The sequence below is a fragment of the Anopheles coluzzii genome, chromosome 2 (genome assembly GCF_943734685.1).
Source record: "Anopheles coluzzii chromosome 2, AcolN3, whole genome shotgun sequence".
NCBI classification, from domain to species: domain Eukaryota; kingdom Metazoa; phylum Arthropoda; class Insecta; order Diptera; family Culicidae; genus Anopheles; species Anopheles coluzzii.
This window is the reverse complement of record NC_064670.1, coordinates 7,029,802-7,048,354: the sequence shown is the minus strand read 5'-3', so window position 1 is coordinate 7,048,354 and position 18,553 is coordinate 7,029,802. Positions and strand designations below refer to the sequence as shown.

At 49.1% G+C, this 18,553-nt stretch overlaps 1 protein-coding gene across 2 annotated transcripts in view; it reads left to right on the top strand.

Annotated features, from left to right (window-relative positions):
* Positions 1-1,486: 1,486 nt before the first annotated feature.
* LOC120949025 (band 4.1-like protein 4) overlaps positions 1,487-18,553 on the top strand; it is a 92,206-nt gene continuing 75,139 nt past the window's right edge. Inside the window, exon 1 of one of the 2 annotated variants that reach the window (XM_040365962.2) lies at positions 1,487-2,305. The gene's annotated coding sequence lies outside the window, so the exon portion shown is untranslated. The remainder of the gene's footprint in view (positions 2,306-18,553) is intronic. The other variant, XM_040365963.2, reaches the window with a different exon arrangement.

The window sequence follows — 18,553 nt, the reverse complement described above, 5'->3', positions numbered from 1 at the left end:
GACGCGGGCGAGGGAAACTGGCTGACAGGGCGACCAGCTGTGGCTAGAAGTCAAGTACAAAGTAAACTTTTCCCCGGGTGTCGTTCGGTTTTCATTTATCATCGATCTCGTCCCATCCAATTGCCCGAAGGGGATGAAGGCGGACGGAACGGTGGCGGAAGGTGGTGGACCATCGTTACACCTGCACAAGCAAACGGCTATCGAGGGGCTGCAACGTTACACAGTTGCGAGAAATGTTGCGTCTCTAACGGTTTTGGGTGCGTGAGCGGCAGTACCTTTACTGTGAGAGTGAGAGAAACCCGGGCCGGCGTATAGATGAGTACCGGTGGGACCGGTGAAACAGCAACGGCATTGAACAACAACTTTAAGGTCAGGTTTTGTTACAAAATCTCTTTTATATAGAAAAATGTTTCACGAGTTTGAGTGGTCACAATTTATCTCAAAGCGTTTTGTTGGAAAGTATTCAAAACCTGAGTTGTCGACATCAAATCATACAGCTCAAACGTTTCTCCGTAACTATTTTATAAAGGGTTCGACACCCTTGGTTTGTATGCGAAAGATTCGGTAGCAACGGCAGCGTGAGTGCCTATGGAGTTCCCATTCTCCCTCAGTACGAAAGTGTATACATGGGCGGGTGGGTTATACTCATGGGCTAAAATTTGATTGAATATCTGTGCCGTGTGACGAGCAGTTAAACGGCTAATTTGCGATATCATATCTATATATATAAATCTATAAAAATAAAAATCTCGTGTCACGGTGTTTGTTGCGAGCAACTTCCGAAACGGCTGGATCATTTTCAACGAAACTTTGCAAACACCTTATGGTGGTATGAGAATAGGTTTTTAGACTTAAAAATCGTTCAGATGATACACTTAACATAAGTTAATAATGATTTTCTAACTCCCACACAAAGAGCAGGATTGTTGTTGTGTTGTAACAGCACTTTGACATTTGGTGTGAGGTGCTTGGCGGTTTACACTCGTTGATCGGATTCTGAGGGGATACAACTATCCCAAGTAACAAAGCAATAATGGAATATTTTAGTTTTTTTTACGAATAACTCAGTTTGTCGGGCCAGCTAGTATATGTATAAAAGGAAATTAGGAACATGATTTTTCATTATATTCAAAGAATGTTACATTTAATTCATGGAACTTTCTTTGTCACATTCTTTGCCGTCCTAGTATGTTCAGAAGGCCACTTTTTGTAGTGAAATAGCTTTGACGTACATGGAAACAACATCTAAGCGATGTAATTTAAAGCAACAAATCACACACAATCATTTTTAAACCATAACTTAAATTACTAGTTAGTAAAACCATGTCCGTGTCTAAAACCTTCTTTACAAAAACGTAGCTCACTGAAGTAACTCACCGTTCGCTGCTTGGGAAGTTCGCTGGTTCTCGTGTCGTCGCATCGTGCCCACATGTTGCACGCGCACGGCTCTCGGTTCGTTTCGGTGGGGTCCGATGCTGCATCTCCATCGCAACGGTCGGCAATTCGCGTCCGGCAGGCAGCAGAGTCGAACACGAACCGAACAGAGCGTGCGTAAAGTGAACCGTTTGCCAAGGGGACTGCACACCGGAACGGCCGCGGAAAAACGTTGCACACGTTTTTTCCCGGCACCGCTTGTGTGTTGTTTTCCCGCACGGGGCCGATACGAAGAAAACCCTCCCGGGAGGTTTACCGTGTGTGTGTGTGTGTGGTAGTGCGTGAGTGTGCGTGCGTGTGAGTGCCACTGGGCCCTTTCTCTGTGTAAGGAAGCTTAGTTGCAGCCCCGTTGTACATTGGCAGTGTGCCGTGGAGTACGTTTCGGGTTACACCAGCGATTGAGGCGTGATTGTTTTCACCACACATAAACACCGGCCAGCATTGCCGGTGGTGGATGCATTTGTTATGCGCCGCGGGTGGATCTAGTGGCATTATCGTTGCTGTGTAAGCTACCAGGGGGAGGGCTTCGTGCTAGTGTCTGGATAGTGCTACCGTCTGCTGGGCAGTGTGTTAAACAGCACGTGTGTTGTGTAGCCGTTTCTATCGTGCTGCTGGTGATCTAATTTTACAGTGTGCAGTGCGTTTTTCCGTTGCGAAAGGAAGATAGTTTGATAATTGATCGCTTACAATTGGGTGCAGCCTAGGTGGTCTGCAGTTTTGTGTGCTGTGCTGAGGAGGTGATCCGGCCGGGCGCAGTGACTAGTGCGCGCATTGGTGGTGCATTCGATTGGAGCGCAGAAGTCGGCGTACGCAGCGGAAATGATGAAAGTGAGATTGGCGGATTAAATCAAAACGGAAAAAATACAAAAAGGTAATAGAAAGATGCGTGATTAACAGGGAGAAGCTTTGTGGGAAAACAAGCATTCCACCGCTCTTGCTGCGTGATTCGGTATTGGGTGGATGTTGGAGTGGGAACGAAGGCAAAGAATGAAGGTAGTTGTGGCTCCGTTTCCAAAGCCCGATCGAAAGTGGAAGTGTGTGGGCATCGATTGTCTTTTGTTAATTAGCCTTTTGTCTGCACGGGGGAAATATAATCACAGTTTCTTCGATGCTTCTCACAGAGGCTGAGTACGCGCGCTAGTAGCTAATAATGGATGGGAACGATCGTTAGGGCTGTGCTGATGAGGATGATCATGCTAACGATTATGTCCGACAAGGGATGATGGAAAACCGATATCCATCTGCAGTGAAAGTACACGCCGTTCTTTAGCGCGTGATAAGGCAAGTGCGTTAAACTTGAAATGTGATGTGGTTTGTAATGATGACTGGGTCCTGGCATTGCCCGTTTAGTGCGTTGAACGTGAAAGTGATCCCGCGCGTCAAACAATGGGTCGCGATTAGTGAGGTGAGCCGCCACACAAGGCAAGATCTTCGGCGGGATGGATTCTGGAGATTACAGACCCAAGAGCATTGTGTCCGTTGGTGCGTTGCATTTTGCGCGTCTTTGAAGTCATTCACCAGGCGTGTAGTTTCGTGAGAACACATTAGTGAGAGCACAAGGTGCAAAAGGTTTCGGAACAAAACAGTACAAAACGTGGAAAAGATGAGATGGTCGGTTCGGTGGAGGAAACCGTTCTCAGCATTGTCTGGTGGACCCGTCTCTTGGCGGTGAAGGTCTTCTACATTTTCGGCTTTCGGTTGCTTCGGTTGTTTGAACGATGTTGAGACCTCAAGAGACTCTAAGGCAGTGTGTAGTGTGAAAACTTTAACCCAAACTGTCTGTGGCTTTTTGTTTGCTAACAATAATAACCTCGGGAGGTGTCGATACATCACATTCAACCATTTTACATTACACACAAATAAAAAGTAATGATCCTTATTTTAAGAAAAAGCTCTCTTTCTTTGTAAAGTCACAACTAAAGCACATCTTCCCAACAAACATGCAAACACCCTCTCAAACAATTGATGAGAACTCTCGGCTGGGAAAGGTCACCGGGGTCCCAAAGGCTAGTAATTAAATTGTTCCTCAGCCAGCAAGCATAGTTGCATAGTTGCTCGGTGTACAGCACATTACCCGCTTGTTGCTTGTAAATGGCAAAAAAGATAAGCAAACAGTGAAATGCACCAACAAAGGCACTAATTGTTTGTCTGGCTCTGCGAGGTTTGTTCCAAAAATGTTGGACCCGGCGCGCATAATTAAAAGCCATCCCGTGCGAAGGCGTAACAATAGCACTGTGTGTGTGCGTTTGAATCTTCCGCGAACCGGGCAAGGGATGATGTTGCTCCGCGACAGCAAATTGGCATCTCCCACGCGGCAGACGCGATTTTGGACGGCAGCGCTATTGTTGAGATGCCTGACTTTTGGAAAACTCAGTTGGGAAACTCGAGCAGTCCGAGGCTGTCCACGGCTACTTGACAGAGTTGAAGAAGCTGTGCTGAACGTCTCACAACAAGCCGGAGAGGTCACGAGATTGGATCATTTGATTAATGGACACGATTGCTAATTAGTCATTGCTGCAGTCTGATGGGAAGAGATAGGCGAACCTTAAACAGGGATCGTTGTTACGCTATGCTTTAACTGCAGCGTCTGTCAGGGATAAAGCTAGCCAGACCTCGCTAGCCGCTAGACACTGCACCAAAATCGTAGCTCATCGTCAGCAAAGATGTCGAGAGATGAGCAAGTTCGTGGTACAACCTGTTGGGCGAGGCGCTCCGTTCTGTGGGCAAACAGTTCTAGAGCAAAACTAACCAATCTCGTAGAAGTAGACCGATTTGAAAACTCATTAAAATTTCATCAGAAAAATCCCGCCCACTCACACATTTACAAACACACGTAGGAGCAAGGGTCGGAAAAGGGTTTTTCTCCCATCGACTGTCTCGGGAGGTCCAAACGCCCCAGTGCCCGAGCATGACACTGCATGACTCGGCTTTGAAACGAAAGCCAAAACAGACGACTTAGTAATATCGTGAAAGTTTTTCAATTAAAATTAATAATTTCACCTCCCTGTGCGCTCTCTTGCGCTCTCTTTAGAAAAACCACGCTCGTTAGGTGGGCAGCCACACCCAGGAACTTTGTGATGTGGAGTGGTGGAAGTCATTCGTCGTTGATCCAAAACGTATGCTCTGTCAAGCCAACAGGTACAAGGCACACGTTGCGGATTTCGTGTGCAGGGGGCGTCATCATAGCAGGTGGATTATGCAGGTATCATCATTAGAGAAGGAGACAGGTAGACAGTAAAAAACCGCAACTACAGGGCGCGCAAGTTTGCTGCACATACGACAAATTGCAGCAGCACAGAGCGCAAGAGCTCAGTTCTGGTGGTTAACTTTCTTGGGGAAGGATTTTTCCTGCGTCGTGGCTTCACTTACATCATCGCTGTTGCTCGTGTTTAGGAAAGCCTGTACACACTGTATAATTAATTCGCTGCAACAATGCCTCTCGAATTTCGTCCTTTGCTCGGTGTGCTTGTTGATGAGAATTAGGCAATGGCAGCTTACATACAGCCATTCCCACGGCACGGTACGCTACCTCCCTCTCCCAGAACCTCGGAGTCGCAAAAACATCTCCGATTACTAAACAAGCGCACAAAACAAATACATCATCCGTTATCGGTACCAATTTGTTACGTTGCTGCCGGGGAGCTTTGTGGTCTACCAGGAACTCTCCACCCCTGTGTGCTGTGATTATTAGATTGATACTTTCATCTCCGATCCGGCGGGGGCCCGATCATGCGGCGGCGTGTATCACATAATCACGGAGGGCCCATATTTCACCGGTAATCTCGGCAAGAATTGGTTGCTTTTTATTCGTTCGTTGCTGCGACTGCGGCCGTAAGATTAGAACGCCCCGAAGGCAGTATATCCGTAGATGGCGCCTCAGTGGATGAGGTAGTCACGCGATAGAGCACCGGCTGAAGAGCAACGCGGCGATGCGGCCGGTGAGATTTATCTGTTTACTCAAGAGGAGAGAAAAATTTGGCTGACAAATTGATTCATGCAGGTTAGGTTGTTTTGTTTGCTGTGGCGTTTGCCGCGTGGGAGTTTCTTTTTGTATGTGTGTGTGTGCCATAATCGAATGTTGTTGATAAGCGAGGCGATGGGTAGTTAAATTGAATTATCCTAATATATTGACTGAAGTTTGGAGTTATTCGATTTCGCAAAGAAGTCTTCGTCTTTGCAGAGTGACGGGACGGGATTACTCTTGGAGATGGAAAAATAAGTCGGTACGAACAAAAGACACTAACAAACGTTAATTTAATGTCATCTCAAAAGTTGTCTGTGGAGCTGTCTTCGACTAGTCCTACAAAAAAGACATTTTTAAAGGTGGTTTTAAAGAAGAACGCAACGGAAAGAAGCGCCAGGAAAGAGAAATCGAAAGGACATAATTAAACATTCCTCTCAAATGTTTCGTTTCAAACCCGTGGCAATTCGTTGAAGCATATTATTCGGCCTATTTAATTGTTGCCAATTAAAACCGAACTGCTACCCCCAAACCCCGCCCATTAGCTATTGCAGAAAAGGAATGCGATCAAACACCGGCCCTGCGGACTCAACCGAAACGACTCCGCTGACCATCACCACTGGTTGCATATTTTCTTCCGATGATTAATTTATAAATTACCAAAGGCAAAGGATCGTGTCACCGTAGAAAGAAGTGACTGCGGCAACAATGCAAACGAAGAGAGACACAAGACGAGGCACAAAAGCACTCCGCGAAACACACCCACGATTTGCTCGGTGAAGCGCTCCAATTAGTGGCGTTTTTGATGGACTCGCCGGGTCGCTTTGAAGAGTGCCGTATTTGTACTTTTAATTTGATTTCTTCAAATTGCCCGGTTCGAGCACGAGTCCCACTGCCCTTAAGGACATCAGAAACAACAACAACAACCATTAGCAGTGGCTTGTGGTCGTGTGTGGGAGAATTGAAAGTTCAGTTTTCCGGAAGGGGCCACGGTTGAGTACGTCCCGTTTAGAAAATTATGTACTTAGAGTGGAGCAAAGAAGCAAGACACCGGCGCCGCCCAACTAGATACGACAAGCTTATCACAACACAAGGGAGTAGGAGGAATAGCGAGGAGGGAACAGTATGTTTTCATACAGGGCAGCAACAGTTGCTTTTATTTATCTTTGCCCCCGGTGTGCACGCATCGGGATTTGAATTTTGCTCGAGTCAAGAAGCGAAAACCGACTCTCCTGTGTGTACATCGCTCTGCGACAGGCGTTTTCAAGTTTTTTTTTGGCCGTGCCATAATATTTACTCTAGCAGTGAGCTCAAGCAAGACGCGGCGTGGGCAGCACATGGATTTGGATGGCCGTAACACGTGGATACAGAGAAGATCCATTAGAGTGATACGCTTGAACGATCATGTTTTTCCTAGGTAAATGATTGGGGCTAATGTTTTCATTTTCAATGTGAGTCCTACAGAGGAGGAAATGCTCAGGATAGTATCCCCAGCCAGAAGATAACAATTGTGTATGTTTGTGCATGTTTATGATTCTTCTATAGAGTACCAAGTTCGTTCGTTCGTTCATTCATTCACTAGCCAACACAGGAAAACGTTCCACCAAGGAAGGAGTTTAAGTTTATTCTCCCATTTTCCACCGAAGCGTTACTGCAAACCGGACCACCCTTTAGCTCGAACGGGTCAACCCACTGCCCATTCCAACTGCTTCAACTGTAGCCCGATAATTTTCCAGATGAATAAATAATGAGGCAGTTTCCGATGAGATTTCCCCAACCCAACGACCCGTCCCTTTGTCCGTCCCAAACCAGACACGCACGCACGCTGAATTACGGTCGTTATCTAATTTTCTCCCGTGTGTTTCGTCGTGTGCGGCTGGCCATTTCTTTTCACTGCTGAGTGTATGTGTGTGTCAGTGCTCCGGAAAACCCTACAGGTCGCGGAAAATCAATGACCAACGGAAATGGGATGAAAGCGGCATCTTCTCATCTCCCTCCTCTGTTCTTCCTGTGCGACCGCTTACAAAACAACAAACAGACGCTTTTCCGATTGTTCCGTGTAGAGTAGAGTTTGTCGACACAAACACAGGCATACAGAGAGGTAAAAAACGCCCCCGGACTGCAATCATCGCCCCTACAACAAATGATAGTCCACAAGCGAAGCGATCGTGTAACATCCCTTTCCAGATTTGGGCGTCGGCGAAAAAAAAAGGTGACTTGAAGCTAGAGCAAACATTTCCCCCAAAACCCTCGAGAGAAGAAGAGAAAGAGAACGGGAAAAAAGGATGAGTGGTTGTGGGATGCGCACAACCCCGGCGATATGTTTCCGGGTTGTTTCCTTGCGCTCGAAGCATGACGCTGACAGGCGAACGATAGCGAAAGATTTACGTGCCCTTCCGTGGCCGGGCGAGAGCTGGTAGCGAAAGGATATTTCATATTTTCCTACCTCCTCCCGACACACAGAAACGTGTATGTGCTCGCGTTGAACGCGTCTAATGGGCATGAAGCTGTTATTTAATGCTTTATTCACTATTTCGTGAGTGTGGGAGAGTGAGCGTGAGCGAAGTGTGTGTGTGTGTGTCTAAAGGCAGGAGGAAATACGATGACAAGCCTTGTTTCCGTTGCTTCCGATGTGCCGGAATCAAATTCATCCTGCAGTTACAGCCGTTTGTGGGTGACGTTGGGAAGCAGATTCTTCCGTGAGTATCGAGTTACGGATCAGATCGAACGCACGCACACACACGAGCGAAGGTATAATTTGATTCGAATGGGAGTGTAGGGCGCCCCTCTACATTGATGCAAATTGACACCATGGCGATAAAAAGGGGAATGGTTGGAATGGTTGGAAAATGTAGCAGAACGTCTGCTCGGAACATTGTCTGGAAGGATGGCAACGAAATGTCAGGTAAGCTCCCGAAAGCACATCAATCGGCCATTGTTCGGAGCAGTACTGAGATGGGTATTGCAAAGTTGTCAAGTTGTTGGTCGAGTTACTACAGCTGCATTCTTGCAACATTTGGACAGATTTCTTTTTTGATATTCGAACGTACCACAGCAAAACTGTTGCTCGGCTCGTCGTGCGGGATCGAAAAAGGAAACCCAATTTCCATCCAGGGATTTTAGACGTTCACACTAATTGACAGAAACGAGGCGAGCGCAGAGACGCAGGCCAGGTCATGTGTGTGTCGGAGGTTGATGGCCGAAAGATAAAGATTTTCCCCCAAATCCAACAGCATGCGGGAAGAAAATGCAATTTTCTCCGGGATTGGAGCGAGGGCCATTGCTTTCATTTCACCCGCAATGGAGATGGCAGGGCAGGCTGTCCATCAAGCTTGTTGTTTGAGGCTTTCTGCCATTCCCTTCGCTCGTTTCGCTCCCTTCCAATAGCGTACACAGCGGGAATGCTTTGGCCGGACGAGGACGATACGCTTCACGAAATTTGCGGGGGAAAACCCCCGACCGGAGCGATGATGGAACACAGCTCCCTGTGCTGTTAGTGGTCGCCATTGGGGAAATACACTAGCGAGATGCTGTGCAAGAGAAAATGAAATGAATAAAAACGAAAATCTGTCCACTTCCTGCTTGCCCTTCCTGGCGCACGAAAAGTCTGACGAACTGACCGGGATTGAACCGATGCTGGGAGGAAGACTTGCTCGATCCACGCCAGGGGGAGTACGGTGTCTTAATGAATAAATTAGCAATATTTCCTCCAACCCCCCGCGCTGGAAACTACTTCCCAAGAACGTCGAAGAGGAAAATTAGACCTGTTTGCTTTGTGCGTTTGGGTGTGTGTGTGTGTGTTGTAGGATGCGGTAAGGAAAATGCGGCAAACGCTTGTGGGGCTAATTATTTTCTTTCCGCAAACAACAGGCAACAGGGTGTGATGCGAGAAGCGAGGCGCAGCAACTTTGCTCCTTATCGATTGCGAGACGCGTTAACGGCAGGGAACGGCCACGACGAGCGAGCAGAGGATAAACCGGGTAATGGGCAGGCACACCACAACCATGGGGTGTGACATTGTAACACTTCAATCCCCTAATCAGCCGTTTGTTCGACGTCCCTGGTCCTCGCCCCCGTACGCGCGCGTCAACGGGCGCGTCAGCGCAATTGGGACGGGTGACGAGCGGCACACTTGTGTCAGCGATGCTGTCAGCGGACACGGGAACAGGCCCGGGCCGAGATACTTCCGCTAGTCGTCACTGGTCCTCCCAAGACAGGTTTCTTTTTCTGCTTCGCACGCTCCGACAGAGCAGCGCACTTGTTGAACTTGTTATGCAAATAGCCTGCTGCCGTAGCACCGTGGTAATCGATTTGAAGATGACAAGCCATCTTACGACGATAACGATACGTGTGTGTGTGTGTGTGTGTGTTTGCCGGCTGAGTGACATACGAACGTGTTCGTTTAATAGTCGTCGTTTCAAGTTGACAAGTGAGAGGAACACACACGGTCGCGCTATGGCAAATATTGATCCCCGCGCGCAAAGTGTCACCGTCCTGTGGGCTGGGTGGCGTGTGTGTGTGTGTTTGGAGGTGAAAATGATAGCCTTTTTCTTTGCACGGGCGCATCCTTGTGCACATGGCCTATTGCTCTTGCTTTTGTCGAGCGAAGCACCACTGTCTCGTTAGTGCCACCAGGCGGCGCGGTGCGCATAGGACGTGCTGCTGCTGCTGCTGGGAGTGGGCTGGAGCTGGGCGAAAGGGTGCAGCGATGATGTCTTGTTCATGTTTGTAGCACAGAAATATGATTCCCCGTTACTTCAACTTTTTTTTGCAACTGTCGTTGTCATCACTATTCCCGTATGCCCTTTGAAGGTTCGGGAAGAAAGAAATGAACATGCACACACAGACATAGTTTGCCCTTTGATCAGCGTGTCAGCCGAGGTGATGTCTTTCTTTGCCTTCGCTCCAAACGCCTTTGGACAGTCGCTGTTTGCTGGCATGCTTGATCCAACCCTTGTATATATCTCTCTCTCTCCGTGTGTCTGTCAACGATTGAAGTTTCTTTTTTTGCTCTCTCTATCTCTGCCTCGATGAGCTTAAAAAAGGGCTTTTGTAGCAGGCCGGATGCGTTCGCACACGGATGCATAAGGGTGTCGCTTTGCTTCCGGTCAGCGCACACACCGCGGCGTCGGGTTTATTCTAATGATATCTCGCGGACGGTGCGGACAAGCTATCGAGAACGCCGAGAAGCAGGGGCGGAAATAATCAACCGAAGATAATCCACGATGACGCACTAAACTCCCTACACCTTCCATGCCCCCCCCCCCTTCATCCAATGATGATGATCTTACGCTTGAATCGGTTCGATTTTTCACCGGAGATTCGGAGCGCTGCTTAATCATGCGCTCCATCCTCCATCGCTGGACCCGTGGTGGTGGTGGCGGTGGTGTGGTGATGGTGGTGGTGGTGGTGGTCGGATGTTTCGGAAAGTTCTTTACCGTACACTGTTCGGTAGAACGGAAGAGGATAAACGGGTGGCATTAGTGAGCCGAGAGAAGAAAAAAAGCCCACGACGGCCCCAACCAACGTGAAGGAAGTGAACTCACTGCTCGCTGCTGCCCGGGGAACGGGTTAACTCCGGGGGGGACGAACCGGTGGAGGAGAAGGAAAACAGAGAAAATACCGTTCATTCCCTGGGCCGGTCGTTCGTGTGTTTTTTTTTTTTTGCACTCTCCCTTTGCCTCTTCCGCACTAATCCGCGGCAAAGGTCTGTTTTATGCTCCCTTTTTTTTTTATTGCTCCTTTTCCCCCTCGCAGCTGGTTGACCCATTCAGCGGAAAGCTTTATCGATGATATGCTTGAAAATCGTTTTCTTTTATCATTTAAATTGGATTGATTTCCCGGTTCTGGATCCATGGATCTTCCCTCCCGCTCTTCCCTGTTTTCCGGCATCATCCAGCACTTTCAGCGCTCGGCCGTGTTTTAGGCCTCCGTGCAGCGCCAAACATTATTCTCTTCTCTCTCTTTCTCTTCTCCTGCCGGACCCAAAGGGGACAAGCACACACGCGCGAGATCAACATTGGCCTGTGTGTCTGCCTGTGTGTATGTGTGTATGTTTATGTGCAACAGACTGTTACGTAAACGTGGCTGGCCCGTTCCTATCGGTTCGTTCATCTGGATTTTATGCTCGCGCGTCTCCCGTCTCCACAGTCCGCAGAGTGTGACGCGCCAACCGTTTGGTGTGATTCGCAATCGAGCGAAAGAATTTGAACGAATGACCCATTTTTTTCGGCTGGTCCGGTTTTGCTTTGGAGCTGCGCCCGGGATCACACACGCGGGGCGGGCAGAATCCTCTACTTGGCAAACGGGAAACCGGGGAGCGGGCCCAATGTTGATGATGATGATGATTATTATTATGTTGGGTGCTTTATACGGTCCCCGATCGATTGGTTGTTTAGCGAGGCGAATTGGTCCCCCGACCAGCGAGAACCCAGCACCGTAAACTGTTACGATTGTTGTGAAGTTTTCGGTTTAACGGTTTTCCCATCATGTCCCTTCGGCAAGTTTTATCGGCAAGGAAGATTCCCGGGACGTAACGGGCATTTAATGGGATTTTGGATGACCGGTGTGCCATTGAAATGGGCGACCAATCATTGACATCTTCTCCCTATGGTTTGATTGTTTTACGGTGCTTATAAAATTTTAATCTAGTCCCTCGGCTTTTAATGAAGCCGGAGCCCTTGAGCTCCAAACGCTTTCTTGATTGAGCAATTTATCCCTCTACAGTGTCTGTTTTATCTTTTATAATGCTGTGCAAACATCTTTCCTGGTCTGTACGTTGTTCTCTCCAGGAAAAAAACACTACCGCCCGAAGATTCCCTTTAAAAAACACACCCATCGAGTGCATTCCTTTAAAGGCCGTTCCAGAAGCGATAATGTGTTAATTGACGGCTAAGTGTGTCTTCATTAGCGCCACGCGGCTCCACATGCTGTCGGTACTCGGTGGCGCCCACCAGCCGAGGCGCCCGTTGGTCTTGGCTTCGGTTTCGGTGCGGTTGTCTTGGCCGCAGCCGTTTGGTAATTGTCGTTTCTGTCGCCATCGTCGTCCTCGGCCACGGTGTACAAACAGGGAGTACATTTCTTTGTGCAAATTTGAACAGTGCCACTGTGCTAAAAGCATAACAAAAAAGCGGCAATTTTATACCACACAGCGGTATGGTGGCAAGGCCCCGCTTGCCAGCAGAGAGCTGATGACAAAGTAATTTTAAAACCATCCAAAGTTGTCCGGTTCATCCAAACTTGCACGGAACAAAAAAAAAAAAAAGCTTGCCGATCTACTCGAAAATGAAGACGCAAAAGATGAGGTTGAAGAAAACACAGCGATGAATTGCTGCTGTGTGTTTTTTCTCCCTTCTTTCTCTCGCCTCGGTTGGCCCCAAATGTGGCGCAAAACTTCACAGGCCCTCAAGGGAAGAAAAAGGGAGTATCACATCGCATCGGTTTGCGGTCGAAAGACAAACAGCTTCCATTTAGTTCTTCCCCTGGCTTTCCCATCAGTGCCCGCCAATTCTTCCCGTCCCCTCCAAGCATTTAACTTCTGTCGCAGTGGATCGTATTACCGAGCGTTCTGGTTCGCTTTTGTAGAACGCATTTCAACGAAAACATTCAACAACCGAACTTCCTGGGTATCCACGCCACACCACGCTAAAACGATCCCGTGTTCGAGTGAAGCGTTTAATTAATTAATTAAAGAAAGATAAACACACCAATCCATACGTCTGGATGGACTCGAGAAGGGGGGAGGCTGCGCATCTCCCGTGTCCGGTCAGGCAGCACTCCCGCCAACAACTCGAAATCCTGGATCCACAACAACAACGGGTGAAAGAAATTATTCGCTCCCGGGGAAGTTACGAATGTGTACATTTTCTTTTTTGCTGTGATGATGCTTTTAAAGACTTCTTATAGAAAAGATTTGAAGAACAAAACAGAACCAGCACACACACGTACTAGCCACAACAAGCCACTAAAACTTCCACCCGGCATCAGCAGGGCTCCGAATGTATTCAGAGAGAGAGCTGCTGACCGGGCAAACCGGACGGTTCCGGTTGAGTGCTGCATTGCTTCAACGGTTCTTCCCGGAGCAGAGCAGCGGCAGAGGCGTATCACAAGCACGCTTTAGCACCGTTTTGTACGGCAGGGCTGTTGCTCTGCTGCCTCGGGAGCCACTTGTGCTGGCAACTCCTTTAGCTGGCATCGGAATCGGAGCACCATTTCTACCACGCACCGGTTCACCAGGGGGGATGGGAGCACACGTACACGCTTGTGAAGCGGCCGTGAGAGTAGCACTGGATTCTGGAAACGGTTGCTGGGAACTGAAGCCCTCAAAACCCGGGGAACTGAATTCCGGAACCGGCTGGGAAGCACCAGGTCTCTGTTTTATGGTTCATTTGAATTTATTGTAATCCACCAATCCATCAACCCGGCATTGGCCCGCACGGAGCACGGTGGAAAACAATATGCCTTCCCCTTCCCCAACAGTCTGGCCGACGACTTCGGGAACGCTGACCTCTTTTCCCAGTGCCATCGTAACGGTGGGCAACCCCCGGGAAGAGGTCGGTTTTCCGATCGCGTAAAAAAGGGGGTCAAACGCGCAAACCATTCTTTGCGTTAAGGAGTTCTCTGGGGCGCTGAATGTCAGCCGAGACGAGACGAGCCACAACCACCACGGCATGACATTTCCGAGTGGCAGGCCCCGCTACAGGCTGCATATCGCGCGCCATAATGTAGCGTAACGTTTAATCTCGTCTTTGGTGCTGGCCGGGGTGTTCTTCTCCCCATCCCCCACCCAGCTTCGGAAACGATCAAAAGTAGGACCCCTAACGGCGTGCCGAGACACGTGAGCGCGCGTGCTTAAACAGCAATGTTTGTGTTTAATTTTTTCTCTCTCGATCGAGGATCACTTACGATCCAGCCGTCCTGCCGTGCGCGATTAACCTCGGCTAGCTGGCCTCGCACACCACACGGCACGTTCGATCCTCTTGTACCGTGACAGTGCGGCACAGTGGGAGGGCGCATTGTAGTGAACCTCACACAACACATGCCCGTGGAGTGCCATTTTGTTCGACCGCATTTTGTGGTCGTCGCGGGAAGATATGAAACGTCTCATTGCCTTCATTTCATTAACCTCCTTAAGTCGAGCCGCCAGCAGCAGCTAATTGTGCGTTAGTTTGGTGGGGCAGAGGCTAGTGTCACCTGCTTCGAAAACGAAGAGAAAAACGACTGAAAACGGTACTCCAAACTTCAGCTGCCTAGGCAACACTGCCGGTGTGTCTTCTTCGGTGCACGGTTTCGATCCACAACGATGCTGAGTCATTTTTGGAGCAGTTGGGGATATTGGGAAGTGGGAACAAAACTTCTCGCCTGGAACGGAACACGAACCGTCCCTTGAAGCGTAACATTTGGTTTCGATTCTTCCAGTGCGTCACCAGCCCCGAGGCGGGAGAGCTCAGAGCGCCATCGACGCTGCTACGCGTTCCAAAGTGAATGGAAATAGTAAATGGCAACCATCTGGACAGAATGTGTTCCGTACAGAATGTGAGTTGACGCTGGGCGTTGTCATGAGCTGCTCTACGGCTACACCACACGGTTCGACATTAGTTCCGGTGCCATTGGACATTTGGAGCCGTATGGGTTGTGGGGTTGGTAGCGAGCACGATCGCTTAAGTAGCGGTGGCGAAAATGGATCTAGTGTAGCAAATTCCAAGTACCGCTTCACTACCAAGACGGGTTTAGTGACGACACGCACACGCGTTAGCGCGGAATGCGTGTTTGCAAAGCAGGCTGTTGGCTGCTTTTCAACAAGTCATTGCTTTTAATGTATCGGTTCATCCGGGCAAATGACCTCACCGTCGTCATCAGGCTAGAAGTGCCGGAAAGTGAATCGTAGATCAAATATTTATAATTAAAGAACCTTTCACCGAAAACGGGGAGCGTGTGCGGCAGAACGCACGGACGTGACGTGACGTAACGGGGGGGAATTGGCTCTTCTGCTAGCTCAAACACTGACGAACATCGATAGGTAACGACTAGGTATCGGGGTTGGCGTAAAAACGTTTTACCCCGTTGGAGCATCTTGCTGGAGGATGGACACGGTTGCTACCTTGCCGGGGCAAGATATCAATCATCTAATGAGAGAAGCAGATCTCCAGACCAAACTCCTACGATGGAAAAGGGTGATGCTCTGGGGTATCGAAAGTGATTCCACGCCTTCCCTTTTGCTGCCACTTTCGGAAGGCTCCGGAGAACCTATCCGAGAATTCAACCATTTTTGGAGTTCACTTGCCGCCGCCGGCGCGATGGTCAACGTTCGTTACGTTTCGGTTCCGTTCATCGGTGCTCCATCGCCTCTGATTGAGATATGTGCTTATGGAGAACTCTACTGCACATTCGGGAGCGCACAGCACCTCTCGCTGCGATGCCATGTTCTGTGTATCATTCCATCTTCACTTCATCTTTGATTAGCTTCCAAGCATCTTTCGTTCATTTCTCTCTGCTACCAACCAACCAGAGGATGATTGGATGTGTGTGTGTGTGTGTGTCGATAGATGATCAAACAACCGCACCAACCACATCGGGAATGGAGGCGGAAATTCACAAGGTAAACATATAGTTTTGCGTCTGAGCTTTTTTTTCGCCCCTTTGCTAAAGCTTCTGGTCAGTGACTCGGTTGGCTCACGTCTGACTAGTGGAGCAAATTACCGGAGAACGTGTAGGCGCACATGTTTTTTGCAGATCTTCAAGATTGTGATGCACCTGATTTTTGGCTTTTGTGTTTGAAAAATGAAAAAAAGGGTGGCAAAAAACCCAAATTATACCTCACCGCGGGTTTCTGGAGCCACTGAAAATGGCTATCACGAACGGGAGTGAATTAACGATACTTTTCCGTTAATCGTTCGGTTGTTTGCAAATGAGCGCGATCTGCCCGCCGCAAAGCAACCACACCACACCGGCCAGCTCAGCTCAAGGGAGGAAATGAAAGATAAATTTAACTTTGACAAATAGCCGTTAACGAGAGCTGGGGGTGCCTTTTATTCCCGTGCTGCATTCCTGCGCCTTCCTAAGAGTGCCTAATTATGTGCCTGAACGCTACTTTTCCCCCCTTTCCCGCTCCCACCGGGCCAGTTTAACTATTTCGATAAATCAACAAGAATTGCCTTCCGTTTGTGCAATCGCTCGGAGGCTCGATTCGGTGTTATTAGTGATAATTAATTACCTCGTGCTTAGTAGTAGAGGTAGCACTCTGCTGGCTTGATTGCCAATCTGCCCCGAACGAGAGCACCACAACAGTTGGAGTTGGAAAGTATTGGAGCAAATTTCTTTCCACCATCCGTTCTTGCCACTCACCTACCTGTAGCGCTATTCCCGTGTGCTTAGGTGCTAAGATGGCAGAGGTTCGCCCCTGTTTTGTCTCGACCGGCGCATCAAACCGCAGCCACAAGAACCGCAACGGACTGCAGGGCAATGTCGGAACGGACGGGTGTGCATAGTAAGAACAAGTTTGACCCCTTCTCGGTTCGCTCGAGAATCGCAAAGATGGCCCGAGGTTAATGCGATAACGGAGTAAACACACGGAGGAGCCCGGATGCAATTGCGTTCTCCTTTCCATGCTCCATCCGGCCAGGAGAGAACGCATCCGGAATCTGGGTGAGGTTTTTTGTATTGGCATCGCGTGAACGATGAGTGGTACACGCCGGTGTACGGTGCATAACGGGCGCACGGGACTGGAGGATAATCCCCACCGGAAACCACAAATTATCCGTTCGCCTTTCGCCGGGCCCGTGAAGTGGATAAGCGGGCACGACACCCAGACGGATGTTGTTATCCTGCAAAGTTGGCAAGTGACTGGGTACGTGACTTTGGCTTTGGAACTAGCAAACCCGGCAGTGGTCCACACTTTGTAGCGTGTTGTGGTTCACGTCCACAAACCGCCCAAGTCATCGCAACGCCGTCACCACCGCCGTGCGCCGTTAGGAGATGTACTTTATCTGCGTTTCTTTATTTTTCGGTACAGCTGGCGGGTGTTCGGAGTCCAAAATAAACCGCAGGACAGATGAAGAAGTGTCGGCCGACCGAGAGAGTCGTGCCTTCCCAGTGCCTGTACCTGAAGTGAATGGGAGAAATTTGCATTGAAAGAGGAAATTGAATCATAAAATTTATACCCTTAATGGAAGAAATTCATAAATTTTCCACCCTCAGATGCTGCTGCTGGCCTCATTCATCCCAGGCCAGCACTGGTTCAGTTCGTTCTTGCCTTGGCTTTCTCGGTGGAGGTGAAGACGGTTCGCAGGCGAAATAGTGAAGTGCGGTACAGATTAAGCGCGGAATTGATGGGAATGGGTCCACCCAGTACAGACGGGACAGCACACCGTGCCCCCGGATTGGAGGCTGCTGCTGTTCCCGTTCCATCTGCGCTAGCTCCCAGCGAATCTCGACGACGACGATGATGATGATGATGGTGATGAAGTTGGCCACACTTCGGCACGCTCTATTCTATTCAAATTTTTGCCCTACCGTGTGCGGGTGTGAAGCAATCCCTCGGAGGAGGCACTCTGCCGACGAAGAAATGAGTACACCACACCGCTACGAAACGGGTGCAGGCGGACGGGGCTTGATGTTTTCTTCGCGTAATAAACATTGGCGGGCACCTAATTCCTGCATTAGCGCGGCCCCCACCATCGTACGGCCAGCCAGGCTGCATGTGTTTCTTCCCGTGCCGTAATTGAAAGAAATTACGGTCAAGCGGGAGCAAGACCTGGCGCGTTGATGAGGTCGCGGTTGTGCCAGACTGGAAATTACATTGATCGAGGCCCTACCGTTTCCTGTCCGGGGTCACACCGTAGCATGCACGCACGCGATTGTGTGCGTGCGAAGGGTATTATTTAGAACGAATGGATCCAGCACTTTGAGATTAGGGCATATCTTGAATGTGTCAGCATTGAGGAAAAACACCAACAAAAAAAGGCACAATCTTAAACACTTAATGACGAGACGGAAAAAGACATTTATGGTGGCAGTGTTTGAGATTTCCTTCCTGCCTGCAAATGCAACAAATGTGGGCCTAGGGCGTCGTGTGTCCGCATGTAAGACCGATCGTAAAAGTGTCACGGTTGGAATGGGCAGAAAACATCTGCCGGGATGGTTTATCTGTCGATTGGAAGG